The sequence below is a fragment of the Nansenia antarctica genome (assembly GCF_963989245.1).
Source record: "Nansenia antarctica genome assembly, chromosome: 6".
Taxonomy (NCBI): Eukaryota; Metazoa; Chordata; class Actinopteri; order Argentiniformes; family Microstomatidae; genus Nansenia; species Nansenia antarctica.
In genome coordinates this window covers 70860993-70875992 of record NC_137676.1, presented here as the reverse complement: position 1 = coordinate 70875992, position 15000 = coordinate 70860993, and the positions used below count along the sequence as shown (strand labels likewise).

At 50.4% G+C, this 15000-nt stretch overlaps 1 pseudogene across 1 annotated transcript in view; it reads left to right on the top strand.

Moving 5' to 3' along the window:
* The window catches only part of LOC308160910 (adhesion G protein-coupled receptor L3-like), a 116989-nt pseudogene that overhangs the window by 94142 nt on the left and 7847 nt on the right, over positions 1-15000 (top strand). The window contains exon 10 of the transcript in view: positions 4880-5064. The product of the transcript in view is annotated as an adhesion G protein-coupled receptor L3-like (transcript). The remainder of the gene's footprint in view (positions 1-4879; positions 5065-15000) is intronic.

Genomic DNA, 15000 nt, shown 5'->3' with positions numbered 1-15000 from the left:
AAAAGCGGTTGCAACCTCATTACACAGTGATTATGCAGCGTAACCGAGGGGCGGCCGTGAGGTAATGCTCCCTGCGAGGCTGTTTACATGCTAATCTAGGTTCCCGTGGTAACCAGGATATGCATAAACATAAATCCTGGCCCGCGATGATGATGGCGCGTTTGTCGTGCGTGTGTGTCGACACCCTTGTTCTGATTGGCTGAAGGCCCGGGTAGGGCAGAACGCATCACGGGTCGTTTGGACGTCATGGTTCGGGGGTTGGGGAGAAATCGCACAAATCGCACACAGAGAAATCTGGCGGAGGTAGAAATCGGAGGACGGGCGGCGCTCGTTGTCACGCACGGAACGATGATGTGTTTGATACCGTTCCTGTTATGTTATGTTATGTTAATTTCATTTATAATGCGCCCCCATCCAACTTTTACATCGGCCCGGGGCGCAGCCCAGGTAAAGGAACAGATAAAGACAAAGACAAGGAACACAGAGAGCAATCAGACACAGACGACTTAAACGTAAATCTCAGGCATACAATTCACAACAAATAGGGAGTAGATTTAGGGAATATCATTTAGGAAGAGGTGGGTTTTTAACTTGGCTCTAAAGGAGTCCAGAGTGGGGGCAAACTTGATGGCAGAAGGGAGCGCGTTCCACAGGGTCGGTGCTATCACCGCAAAGGCACGGCCACCCTTCCTCTTGAGGTTGGTACGTGGGACCCTCAGGCTGAGTTGGGCGTCGGACCTGAGCCTGGGTCTGGACCTTGAGGAGGTAGACTGGTCCAGGAGGTCCTTGATGTAAGGTGGGGCGAGACACACAGACTGTTCCTCATTACGTTCCATGTGATGAGCCTCCGTCCTCCGATTTTTACCTCCACCAGCCTCCCCTGGTGGGATTCACTCTCAGTGTGTGTGTGTGTGAGTGTGTACCATGTGTGTGTCTGTGTGTGTGTGTGTTTGTGTGTGTGTATCTGTGTGTGTGTGTGTGTGTGTGTGTACAAGCTCTGCTCCCCTGCGCTGTGTCACCCCCGCTGCCAGTGCAAGTGGAGCAGAATGATTCGCAACAATGCTCCACCCAGTGTCTCACACACACACACACCACACACACGCACACACACCACACACACACACACACACACACACACACACCACACACACACACACACCCACACATACACACACAACACACACACACACACACACCACACACACGCTCGCACACACACACACACACACACACCACACACACACATACACACATATACACACACAAATAAGGTACACACACACGTACACACACATACACCCATACAGACACACACACACACACACAGACACACACACACACACACACACACACACACACACACACACAGCCCCCAAGAGTGTGACAGTAAAGAAAGGCTGTTAAATCACTCAGTTCTGTAAGGAGGGTTCAGGGAGGGCTGCTCCTTCTTTCTGTACAGTATTTTACTGACATGGTCAGGAGAGAGAGTAGTGTGTGTGTGTGTGTGTGTGTGTGTGTGTGTGTGTGTGTTGTGTGCATGCCTGTGCGTGTTAGATAGGTCAGAAGAGAGAGTAGTGTGTGTGTGTGTGTGCATGCGTGAATGCATGCGCGCGGTGTGCGGTGTGTGTGTGTGTGTATGTGTATGTGTGTGTGTGGTGTGCGTGCATGCATGCATGTGTGCGCGGTGTGTGTGTGGTGTGTGTGTGTGTGTGTATGTGTATGTGTGTGTGTGGTGTGCGTGCATGCATGCATGCATGTGTGTGTGTGTGTGTGTGGTGTGTGTGTGTGTGTGTGTGTGTGTGTGTGTGTGTGTGTGTGTGTGTGTGCATGCCTGTGTGTGTAGATAGGACACACAGTGGTACTTGTAATCAAAACAGCACAGTTGGAACTTCCTATTGCTCTGCAGTTATCAGTGTGTGGTTGAATTATTATCCACAAATAATTAGACACTAAAATGATGATTACATAATGACTTGATATCTAAATACAGTCAACAGCATTGACGATATTATGTTATTCAGAATTCACTGAGCTTAAACAAAACATTTGTGTGTGTGTGTGTGTGTTTATGCAGGCGTGCGTGTGCATGTATGTGTATGTGTGTATTTGCGTTGTGTGTGTACTTGCATTGCATGAGTGCGCGAGCGTGTGCGTGTGTGTGTGTGTTTATGCAGGCGTGCGTGTGCATGTATGTGTGCGTGTGTGTGTGTACTTGCATTGCATGAGTGCGCGAGCGTGTGTGCGTGTGTGTTTGTGTGTGTTTGTGTGTGTGTGCGTGTGTGTGTCACCATATACAGCTCATTTCCATTCCCTGGAGCCGTGGTTTAATTCACTTTTGTTTACATGCGTTCACTTCCTGTTCCATATGCAATCCAACCCAATGAGCTCCTGGCTATGAAGCTGGAAGGATTAGCATATTAGCATGTTGGCCTATTAAAAAGCATTCGTTTTTCCCACTATAAAAGATGAAGGATTAGCGTATTAGCATGTTGTCCTGTAAAAAAAAAAAAAAAAACACTAGCTACTTGCGGGTTGAAGAGGAATGGATTAGCATAGCGTAGCATATTAGCATGGTAGCCTACTGTTTTTAAAACAAACACTTTGCTATGAAAGGCGGAAAGGGCTTATTAGCATGTTAGCGTATTAGCATGTCGGGATATTAAAATAAGACACCCATCATTTGAGTGATATGCTAATTATGTAATCCGTTGACAGTATGTGAACAATGCTAATGAGAGACAGGGAGAGAACGACTTAATTCGGCCCTGTTTTTGCCAGCGGAGTGCGGAGTGTTGCCCTCAGTGTTGCTATAGCGAATCAGAGAGTCCCTTTGTTCATGTGTTAGCCAAACAACAGAACTCTCCTTCTCTCCTCCCTCTCTCAGTCTCTCTCTCCCCCCCCTCCCCTCCCTCTCCCCTCTCTCCCCCCCACACACACCCCCCCTTCCTTCCTCCCTCCCTCCATCCATCTCCAACCTTCCCCTAATCATGAGTGATGGCTGGACAGGGAGTCAAACGGGTGGTGTGGGAAACATCAATAACATGATGTCTCTTTCCATCTCTGCCCGCCCCTCCTTCCCCCCTTCGGAGACCCTGTGGATCTTTGATGGCACCTGTGTTCCTTTTTCCACTTCCCCTCCTTCCCCGGGAGAGAGTGAGACAGAGAGAGAGAGGGAGGAGATAGAGAGGGGAGGGGAAGAGAGAGGGAGGAGAGAGAGGAGAGAGTGAGTGAGAGAGAGGCAGAGATAGAGAGAGGGGGAAGAGGGAGGAGAGAGAGAGTGAGTGAGAGTGAGAGAGACGGGGGGGGGGGTAGGAGAGAGGGAGGAGAGAGAGAGAGAGAGAGAGAGAGGAGAGAGAGAGAGAGAGAGAGAGGAAAACCCTTTGGCTGTTATGTTTGATAGCACCTGCATTCGTTTTTTTTTTTTTTTGCTGCTGCTTCTCTCTCTCCCCTCCTCTCCCCTCGTTCCCTACGGATGCCTGTCACCATGAACTCACTCTGCTGTTTTATCACCGTCCCTAGCCTCCCTCCCTCCTTTATTCTCTTTCTCTCTCTCTATCTTTTTATCTCTCTCTCTCTCTCCCTCTCTCTCTCTCTCAATCTCTCTCTCTCTCTCTCCCCTTCTCTCTCTTTCTCTCTCTCTCTCTCTCTCCCCCCCCCTCTCCCTCTCTCTCTCTCTCTATTTCTATCCATCTCTCAGCATCAGCATGAGGTAGAGATTTATATCGGCACATAAAGAAGGGAGGACAGCGGAGAGAAAAAGAATGGAATGCTGAACTGAACCGGAGATAAAAAAAAGAAAAGAAAACAACTCTTGTTTAATACAGAGAAAATAAATAGGTCATACATCCATACCCCTCGCTGACACGTTAACTACGTACCAACATGTTAACTACATGCTAGCATCTTCACTCCAGATCCACCACATCCCTCTCCCACAAAAATAATAATAATCTCGGTCGTTAAGTTATAATGGTGTCATTAACTACCCAATCTCCCACTGCGCTACAACAATACGAAACATCATTACGTTGAAATGTTCAGCCATACATCCCCCCCCGTACCCCCGTTACCACGGCAATGCACAGGGGCGGCTGTGGCTCTAATGATCCTTGAGCAAGGCACTGAACCCCCTAATTGCTCCAGGGTCGCCTTCTATGGCTCTGACCCCCCTTGCCTAGAGCATGAAATACATTTCGTTGTACTCGATGTGCAACGACCAAAGGTTGAACCTTCTTCTTCTCCTAGGCCATGGTCTAACCCCCTGGTCTAACACTAGAACAGCCATGCCTATTTTACCTACTATTAGAGTCAAATGACCATAGTCTTCTTTACAATGGGAAGCTGCTACTTACACTGCTACTTACACAGCTTGTCAATTAGCCTGCCTCCTACACAGAAACACTGCAAAACAGCTTTATACTTTATACCTTATCTGAGTATCGTGATTTTGAAAATTTAAGGATACCGGGGTGGTAGAACCGCACATATCTAGGAAAGTAATGAAAGGAGGGTCCCTGACATTTGATCGAGTGCAAAGATCTAACATTGTCTTTACTCACTGGGTCAAATGACCCCACCCATGGCTGTTCTAGTGTTAACCCCCTGGTCTAACCCCCCTGGTCTAACCCCCTCCCATCCCCTGGTCTCACCCCCCTCTGCCTATTCCCATCCCCCTTGTCTCCCCCTCCCATCCCCTGGTCTAACCCCCTGGTCTCACCCCCTGGTCTCACCCCCTGGTCTAACCCCCTGGTCTAACACCCCCTGCCTCCCCCCTTCCACCCCCCTCCCATCCCCTTTTCTAACCCCCCTGCTCTCCCCCCCCCCCTCTAGGCCCCTCCCACCCCCTGGTCTAACCCCCTGCTCTCTCCCCTCCCTCCAGGCCATGGTGGAGACGGTGAACAACCTGCTGCAGCCGCGGGCCCCAGACAGCCTGGCGGGAGCTGCCCACCACGGAGCAGGCGCACTCTGCCACCCTGCTGCTGGACACGGTGGAGGCCGGGGCCTTCATGCTGGCTGACAACCTCCTCAAGACCGACACCGTGCAGGAGAGCTCCGACAACATCCGTGAGTAGAGGGGAGGGAGGGAGGGGGAGGAGGGAGGGAGGGAGGGAGGGAGGGAGGGAGAGGGAGAGCACAGACAACATCCATGAGTAGAGGGGAGGGGGAGAGAGGGAGGGAGGCAGAGGGGTAGGGAGAGCACAGACAACATCTGTAAGTAGAGGGAAGGAGGGAGGGAGAGGGGGAGGGAGGGGGGAGGGAGGGGGGGGCAGGAGAGGGGGAGGGAAGGAGGGGGGAGGGAAGGAGGGGGGAGGGAGAGATGGAGGGAGGGGGGAAGGAGGGGGAGGGAGGAGGGAGGGAGAGGGAGAGGGAGGGAGGGGGAGAGGGAGAGAGGGAGGGAGGGGGGGGAGGAGGGGGAGGGAGAGGGAGAGAGGGGGGGAAGGAGGGGGTGGGAGGGGCAGAGCGAAGGAGGGAGGGAGGGAGGGAGGGAGAGAGGGAGGGATGAGTTTCGACCGTATACTGTGGTACCATGCACTGTCTACTACATAATCATGTGTTTTGCCACGATTTGCGCTGGTTCTGGACGGATGCCAACCGACGTTCCCTGTCTCAGTACTTGTACTCTGCAATGACAATAACGTTGAATCTGATCTAATATAATCTAATCTTATTCATGACATTGTCAAGATCAGAGTTCTCCCCAAAGGATGTCTCGTGAGAGGTGTGGGACCACGTTGTCGACTTGGCTTCACTACGGTGTAAACATTTCAGAGCGGATTAAACTGATATCGCAACCAAAACAGCGACGTTAGCACAGCGTGGATAGTGGCGGCCTAGCGGTTTGAGGGACTGGTGATCAGAAGGTCATGAGAACACCCCCACTAGCGTGCCCTTGAGTAAAGGCACTTAAAGCCCTAAGTTACTCCAGGGAGACTTGTCCCTGTAATCTCTAATTGTAAGTCACTTTGGATAATCTGTTAAACAGTTAAAATGTCCAAATAGTGAAAACGCCACCGCCCATCCGTGATCCGACTTTGCTGAGGTGCTGAGAACTGAAGAGTATCGATAGCGTGCAGAATAACAGCATCCGCACACTCAAACGCTGTGCAAAAAACAGTTTAATAGTTTATTGCGAGCTTTCCGTCATAGACTTTCATCAGGCTGTGCTGATGCAGTTATTTGCAAAACAGTAAAACAAAAAAAACAAAAAAACTTCTTACACAAGCCCAGACGGAAGTATATATTTTTTTTCACATGATGTCAATCGTATGTGAGTTGGCAGTTGTCGTACTTCTGACATAAGTGTTTCATAACAGACTTCTGGGTCGTATTAAACACTACCTGGGTTTACAGGCCTCTGAGCTGTAACACACATGTGACCATTAACACACATGTGTGACTAAACACGGACAGGAGCGAGGCACGATAATATTATCACTTCAACACTGGAGAGAGAGGGGGGGGGGGGGAGAGAGAGAGGGAGACGGGAGGGGGAGAGAGAGACGGGGCGAGAGGGGGAGCAGAGGGACAAAGAGAGAGAGATGGGGGGAGAGAGAGAGAGATGGGGGGAGAGAGAGAGAGATGGGGGAGAGAAGGGGGGGCAGAGAAAGATAGGGGAGAAAGAAAGAAAGAGGAGAAAGAAAGAGAGAGAGGGAGGGCCGGGAGAGGGGAGAAAGAAAGAGGGAAGAGGGTAGAAAGGCAGAGAGAGAGAGAGAGAGAGAGAGAGTATAAACGTGTGTGTCAGCAGGATTATATCCGTGTGGGATGAGCCGTATCACACCGGATTATGAGCCACCGCAGCAGCAACATACATGAGCAACAACACAGGATCCCCCCGTCACAAACAATAGCCAACGTGTGGAGACGTGGAGCCTGGGACCCCCACCACAACCCCCTGAATGAGCCCTCGGTCTCCCTCGGCCCCGACGTGGTTCAGACGATACTGCTGAGCGGAGCAATAAATTACCTTCCATATCAGAATACTGCACAGCGCCTTATTGTAGGTTGTTTTTAACAATGGTGTTTTGAGAAAACTGTAATTATGAAATCAATAGTTTTTTTGTTGTTGTTGTTGTTGTTATTAAACAGTCTGCGCTGCATTATTATTTCACCGTGGTAAGGAAGGGTATCCTGGACTGTACCGTCTAACTGTGAAGGCTTTAGATGGCCGTGTAACACGCAGGAGTCAGTTTACCGTGTGTGAAGATCATCCAGGGGCGGCTGTGGCTCAGAAGGTAGAGGGGTAGAGCCGGCGTCTAATGATCGCAAGGTCAAGGCAGATCGGCGGTTCGAACACCAACTGGCCACGTGTCGAGGTGTCCTTGGGTAAGACGCTGAACCCCACATTGCTCCCAATGAGCGGGCCGGCGCCTTGCATGGTAGCATGCTGGCATTGGTGTGTGGATGTGTGTGTGAATGGGTGAATGAGAGGACGTTGTAAAGCGCTTTGGAATAAGGCGTTATATAAGTGCAGTCCGTTTACCATTCAACCAGGACGGCGCTGTACGTTTGTCTGTGATCGAGCTGCTCTGGTGCGGCACAGCACAGAGACGTGTAATGAGTGCAGCATATCAGTATGTATGATGTGTAACTACTACTGATAAAAATTATTCATAAGAATAATAATAATAATAAAACATTACATTTACATGGTTGGCATGTAGCAACCGCCTGATTCCAAAGCGACCTACAATCGATACATTTGACTAAGTAAGTGAATCATCTATTCACCGGTCGTAGCAGGAAAAGTAATCAATGCTCAAGCCAGGGTCCATTTGCAGTCATCATGCTAAAAGAAGGAATTATTATTATTATAAGAAACAAAAATTCCAACACTTTTATCAGTAGGCAAATACACTTCACATCAAACAAACAAACAAACGACAACAACAGTCGACAAACAAATAGAATAAGACAGTTAGACGACTCTAGGTTATGAGTGTTGGTGTACAGTAACACAGTACATGTCTCTGTCCCCAGGCCACGGCAACGCAAACGCTCCGGTTCAGTTTCCACAGGCGGGACGCGGCGCCCCAGAGCAGACCTAATCCAATCAAATCGCTGCTTCTGTGTTGGAGAATAGAAACGGAGTAACCAGAATAGACAGATGCTGTAAAAACATCATGGCGGTCATGATTAAGTGAGCCATGCAAAAAAAAGAAAAAACCCAAAAAACGTCTCCCCCCTGGCCTTAAAGGGGTTGTTCCGCGGTACGCCGTATCCCTTTAACAAGATGCATGTGAAACTGGCCTTGAGGCCTCTAATGCAGGGATAAATTGTTTGCCAGAGACAATAAATTTCCCTTCCTTTATGCTCGGTGGAATTGACAAAGCAGAACAGAGCTAGTTATCATGGGTGCCTGAACATCCTATCACCCCCCCCCCCCCCCCCCCCCCACGCTCACGCTCTCTCGCTCTCTCTCTTTCGTTCTGTCTCTCTGTCTCTTTCTGTGTGTGTATGTGTGTGTGTGTCTCTCTGTCTCTCATTCTGTCTCTCTCTCTCTCTCTCTCTGTATCTCTCTCTTGTTCTGTCTCGCTCTCTCTCTGTGTCTCACTCTGTTTCTCTCTCTCTCTCTCTCTGTATCTCTCTCTCTGTGTCTCACTCTGTCTCTCTCTCTCTCTCTAACGATCAAAGGATCCTGAGAGAATGCAGCTGTGGGTGGTCCAAAGTAACAACCTACTTGGGCCTGCGGATCCACCAGGGGAGGACAAAATGCGGCGGCAGCTATCAGATGCAAACTTGCACTGCGCCAGCAGGTCAGACAAGGAGGAATCAGAGCCAGGTTGAGCACCACAGTGCTACTGATCCCACCATTGCATCCGGTGAGAGAGAGCAAGAACAGCCTCCCCAGCAGGATTTGCAACCACATCTGCACGACCCACAACAGGAGCATCAGAGCAGAACGCCAGGTAGAGAATCCACCAAGGAAACCCCAGAGAAGCCAGACCGGAAACCCAAGATCAAGTGGCCAAAGGCCAGCGACAAGGATTCATGGAGAAACTTCGACGAAAGCTTACATACCACCCTCCAGAACAGTCTAAGAGGCAGCACAACGTCCAAGCTGAACATCTTCGGCCATATCATCTATGAGGAAGGCAAGGGAAGATTTGGAGAGATGCCTCAGAGGAGGACCGTTCCTAGGCAGAGCGGGAGACGGGAGAGAGAAATCCTCCAGCTGGTAAAGGAGCGGCGACGTTTGCGGAAGGCATGGAGGAGAGCTGAGGAAGAGGAGAAGGAGGGCTTGCAGAACCTCTGGAGTCAGATCAGAACCAGACTCACCCACCTGAGGCGAGCTGAAAGGATCAGGAAACGTAGAAGCAACAAGGAAAAGGCAAGGACGAACTTCTTCCGGGACCCGTTCAAGTACGCCCGGGGTTTGCTTGAGGAGACGAAATCGGGGAAGCTGCAGACCACCGAGCAGGAGCTGGAGGAACACATCAAGGACCAGCTCAGTGACAGCCAAAAGGAGAGTCCCCTTGGTTCCCCAGGGCACGTACCGCTCCCACCCGAGCCCTCTTCTCAGTTTGACACCACTCCCCCCAGATGGTCTGAAGTTAAGCAGGCGGTGGAGCATGCGAGAGCTGCATCTGCACCCGGACCAAATGGCGTCTCCTATAGGGTATACAAGAACTGCCCAATGACCCTGAAGCTTTTGTGGAGACTAATGGGCATTGCCTGGAAAACAGAATCCATCCCTTCAGCATGGAGCAGAGCAGTCACTACCTTCATCCCGAAAGAGAAAGACTCCCATAACATCAGCCAATTCAGAGGCATAGCCTTATTGAATGTGGAGGGGAAGATCTTCTTCTCAGTGATGGCAAAGCGCATGACCAGCTACCTCCTGGCAAACAATTACATCGACACCAGCTGTCAGAAGGCAGGCGTCCCAGGATTTCCTGGCTGCGTGGAGCACTCGGCTATGATCTGGGAACAGATCCAGACAGCGAAGCGGAGCAAATCAGATCTGCACGTCGTTTGGCTGGACCTTGCAAATGCATATGGGTCTGTTCCCCACCAGCTCATCCATTTTGCCCTCAAATTCTTCCACATACCACCGTGCATCCAGAGCCTACTAGCAACCTACTTTAACAACTTCCATGTATGCTACACAACCCAGGAGTTCTCAACGTGTTGGCACCGGCTGGAGAAAGGGATAGCGATGGGTTGTTCGATCTCCCCCATCCTTTTCACAGCAGCGTTTGAGATCATCCTAATCGGCGGAAGACAGATGGTCCGAGGAATCAGATCCCAGTCAGGTCTGCGACTCCCAGCCCTACGGAGCTATATGGATGATGTCACCACACTCCTTCAGACAGCAGCGTGCACAGCGAGACTTCTGAAGAGGTTTGAGGAGCTCCTAAAATGGGCCCGGATGAGGATAAAACCAACTAAGTCCCGCAGTCTCTCAATCAGGAAAGGAGTCCGGAATGACAACATCTCTTTCTCAGTGGATGGCGAGAAGATCCCGCTGCTAGTGGACCATCCTGTGCGAAGCCTCGGAAGGCTTTACACGGCTGACCTTTCTGACAAGCACATGGCTTCTTCTGTCACTTCCCAGCTCTTGGACGGCCTGAAGAAGATCGACCAAAGCCTCCTGCCAGGGAAATTCAAGGTGTGGTGTTACCAGTTCACCTTATACCAACGTCTCATGTGGCCCCTGAAGTTGTGTGACATCACTTTAACAACAGTGCTGAAGTTGGACGCAAAAGCCAACAACTACATCCGCAAGTGGCTGGGCCTTCCCCGCTGCCTCACTAATACAGCGCTGTTTGGAAGAACCACACTGAAGCTCCCACTGAAATCCATCAGCCTGGGCTATAAACAGGAGAAAGTGAGACTTGTGTTCGAGCTGAGAGACTCACCCGACCCGTTTGTCCAACACAGCAAGGCCCAGGTTCGCACAGGACGCAAGTGGGATGCCACGCAGGCAGTTGACCAGGCCATCAATCGCTTGAAACACCAGGAGATCGTCGGGGTGCTGCAGCCAGGCAGGATTGGTTTTGGATGGGGATCAGCACCCAAGATGTGGTCCAAGGCAACGAGGAAGGAAAGGAAAGATCTAGTGATCTCTGAAGTCGTAAAGATCGAAGAGGAGTGCTACAAAATCAGAGCCGTGGGCCAACAACAGCAAGGAAGGTGGACAACGTGGGAGGCTGTGATCAACAGAGCCATCACATGGAAGGATATGTGGAGGCTGCCCCAAGCAAGGCTGAGCTTCTCGATCAGGGCCACCTACGACACCCTTCCCAGTTCCCGGAACCTGCACCTCTGGTACGGCACAGAGGAGACCTGCCAACTCTGCAACGCCAACAACCCAAACTTGCGACACATCCTCTCTGGATGCAAGGCGGGACTGACGCAGGGTCGGTACAGATGGCGGCACGACCGGGTGCTGCGCAAACTAGCAGAAATTCTGGAAGCACGCAGACTGGAATCAAACAAGAGCAGCCCAGTCACATCACAGCAGCGGATCCAGTTTGTCCGGCAAGGGGGAGAAAGTCAGGGCAGCAGCACGAAGCAGTGGTCCCTCCTGTCTCCTGGAGGAGAGTGGAACATGAGAGCTGACCTCGATCGACAGCTGAAGTTCCCACACGAGATCACATCAACCTCCCTTCGGCCAGATGTCGTACTCTGGTCTACCCCGATGAGGACAGTCATCATGGTGGAGCTGACCGTTCCATGGGAAGAGGGGATGGAGGCTGCCTTCGAGAGAAAGAAGGAAAAGTACACAGACTTGGCAGCTGCGTGCTCGCAAGCAGGGTGGAGGGCAGTCACCTATCCTGTGGAAGTTGGGTGCAGAGGCTATACAGGAACATCTACACAGCGGCTCCTGAGGTCGCTGGGGATCACAGGATCCAAGCTGAGAAAGGCGCTCAAAGACCTGGCGGAGGAGGCTGAACAAGGGAGCTTCTGGCTCTGGCTCAGAAGAAAGGACAAGGCGTGGGGGAAAGGAGGATCCTAGGGCTGGCTGCAGGGAGTGGCAGGGAGACGTCCCTGTCACTGCTCCACCACCTTGAGATGTTCCGGGATTAAAGGAGCGAAACATCAGTGAAGGGTGGCTCCCGGCTGACGACCCTGCAGTCAGCCCACTGGCACCGTCGGAGGTGCGACAGGCAGCAATGCCCAGCAGGTATACCCACCTGTGCTTTCATCTCTGTATCTCTCTCTTGTTCTGTCTCGCTCTCTCTCTGTGTCTCACTCTGTTTCTCTCTCTCTCTGTATCTCTCTCTCTGTGTCTCACTCTGTCTCTCTCTCTCTCTCTCTCATTCTGTCTCTCTCTCTGTATCTCTCTCTGTGTCTCTCTTTCTTTCTCTCTCTCTTCTTCTGTCTCTCTCTCTCTCTTTCTCTGTCTCTCTCTCTCTCTCTCTCTCTCTATGTATCTCTCTCTCTCTCTTTCTCTGTATATCTCTCTTCTTCTGTATCTCTCTCTCTGTGTCTCTCTTTCTCTCTCTCTTCTTCTGTCTCTCTCTCTTTCTCTGTGTCTCTCTCTCTCTTTCTCTGTATATCTCTCTTCTTCTGTCTCTCTCTCTCTCTCTCTCCGTGTCTCTTTCTCTCCTCCCTGTCTCTCCTCTTCTCCTCCCTGTCTCCCTCCTCCTCCTCCCCCTCTCCCCCTCTCCTCTCCTCCTCCGCTCCCTCCATCACCATCATCATCAAGCCCCCTAGAATAGTCCGGAGCGTAACCACCGCTGCTGCTCTGAGAACCCGAACATCGTGAGACCGCAAAAAATCATTCTTTCATCCTTTCTTTCTTTTCATTCTCCGGATGATGGAGTGTGTGAGCGATGGTTCTCCTCCTCTCCTTGGCCCTGAGCGGCGGATCTCTAAAACGGGTCTTTTCTTTCTTTCCGTCTTTCATTATTATTACCATCCCTCCTTCTTCCTTTTTTTTCTTTCTCTCCATGATTTGATACGTTCACACATTCCTGCACATCCTCCTCCTTGTCTATTACCGGAGCTCGCTGGCCTGGCCTGGGCTTTATGTAGGAGATGTCGGGGTGTGTTGAGCCGTGTGTGTGTGTGTGTGTGTGTGTGTGTGTGTGTGTGTGGGTGTGTGTGGGTGTCTGTGTGTGTGTGTGTGTGTGGGGGGGGGGGGTGTGTGTGTGTGTGTGTGTCTATGTGTCTGTGTGTGGGGGTGTGTTGAGGCGTGTGTGTGTGTGTGTGTGTGTGTGTGTGTATGTGTGTGTGTGTGTGTCTGTGTGTGTCTGTGTTTGCGTGTATAGGCAAGAATTTGTGTGTGTGTGTGTGTGTGTGTCTGTGTGCATCTGTGTGACTGTGTTTGTGTGTGTCTTTGTGTGTCTGTGTGTATCTGTGTTTGCGTGTACAGGCAAGAATGTGTGGGTGTGTGTGTGTGTGTGTGTGTTTGTGTGTGTCTGCATTAGGGGTGTAACGGATCACCTAACTCACGGATCGGATCGTGTCACGGATTTTGAGTCACGGATCGGATCATTTTTCGGATCAACACAAAACATATATTTTTTCCTTGAATTCTGTAAAAACACCACTTTTAATGTGTGAAACAAAAAAACAACATTCAAGATGTCAAAACTGATATATATATCACATATATATATATATATATAACATCTATATATAACAACATATATATAACAACATATATATAACATCACTGCTGCAAAGTAACAGAGTACTTTTTGTGAGTGTTTACACAATCACCCAGGCTGCTTAGCGGGTGATATGACGTGATATAATTGGGACAGAGATGAGTGAATGAATGTTGTTGTCAACTCAGTACACATGCAGAGAGTGAGAATAAAGCGCACATGATTGTTTTTCTACCGGTTACATTTGAATGAATGAATGGTCTTTATTGTCATTGCTACAGTACAGGTACCAAACAACGAAATTTAGGAGGGGTGGCTCCCCTGGTGTTAGGAAAGAAAAAAACAAAAAGAAAAAAAAAAACGATTTTGCTATTGATCCGCGGTACACATGCGTTCCGAACCGTGGAGGGCGATCCGAACGGATCACGGATTATCCGTGATCCGTTACACCCCTAGTCTGCATGCGTGTGTGCGCGTGTATATATTCATACCCTAGCTTTATTATTGAACTCTTTCTGAACACTTTCCGTTTAGCGTCACAGCATACGCCACCATTCTGTTTGTCTGTGTGTGTCTGTGTGTGTGTCTGTGTGTGTTTGCTTGTACAGGCAAGTATGTGTGTGTGTGTGTGTGTGTGTGGCCATCTTTTTAACGTCCCCAGCATACGCCACCATTTTGTTTTTCACTTTCTCCCAAAGTAGCAACAACTTTGAGCACCGAGTTGTTCTTCTTGTATCTCTAAACCACTTAGTACTCCAATCCTCTCCAGGCCGCCTTGAGTCGTGACCACGGCCCATGAATACGCTTACGTAAACAGGCCTTGGAGATGTAGGCCGGCGCATTACCCAAGAACTAAAGAGAGAAAGAAGGGAACTATCTTTTCTTTTTTTTTTTTTTTACCACAGGACTATTTTGTCTCCCTGTTTCTCTGCCTTTGTGACTCTAATCTTCCCTGCTAGCTAAGCCAGTGGGCAGATCCTCAGCGATTACCGCCGAGCTCCCTTATTCAAAACTCATCCGACACCACCGGCTCCCTCCCTCCCTCTCTCTCCCTCTCCCTCTCCCTCTCCACCCCGTTCCTTTCCCCTCTCTCTCTCCATCCCTCCCTCCCACACCCTCTTCCTCTCTCTCTCTCTCTCCCTCCATCCCCTCTGTCGTCAGCGATTACCGAGCTCCCTTATTCAAAACCCATCCAACACCACCGGCAACCACCGGCAACCCCCCCCCCCCCTCCCTCTCCCTCCCTCTCCCTCTCCACCCCATTCCTTTCCCCTCTCTCTCTCCATCCCTTCCTCCCTCCCACACCCTCTTCCTCTCTCTCTCTCTCTCTCTCTCTCCCTGCATCCCCTCTGTCCTCCTCCCTGTGATTCTAAGCCCCTTTTTCAAGTCTTTCAGAAGACGAGGGGGGGAAACAGAATAAAGAATAAAACATTTGGAGTCT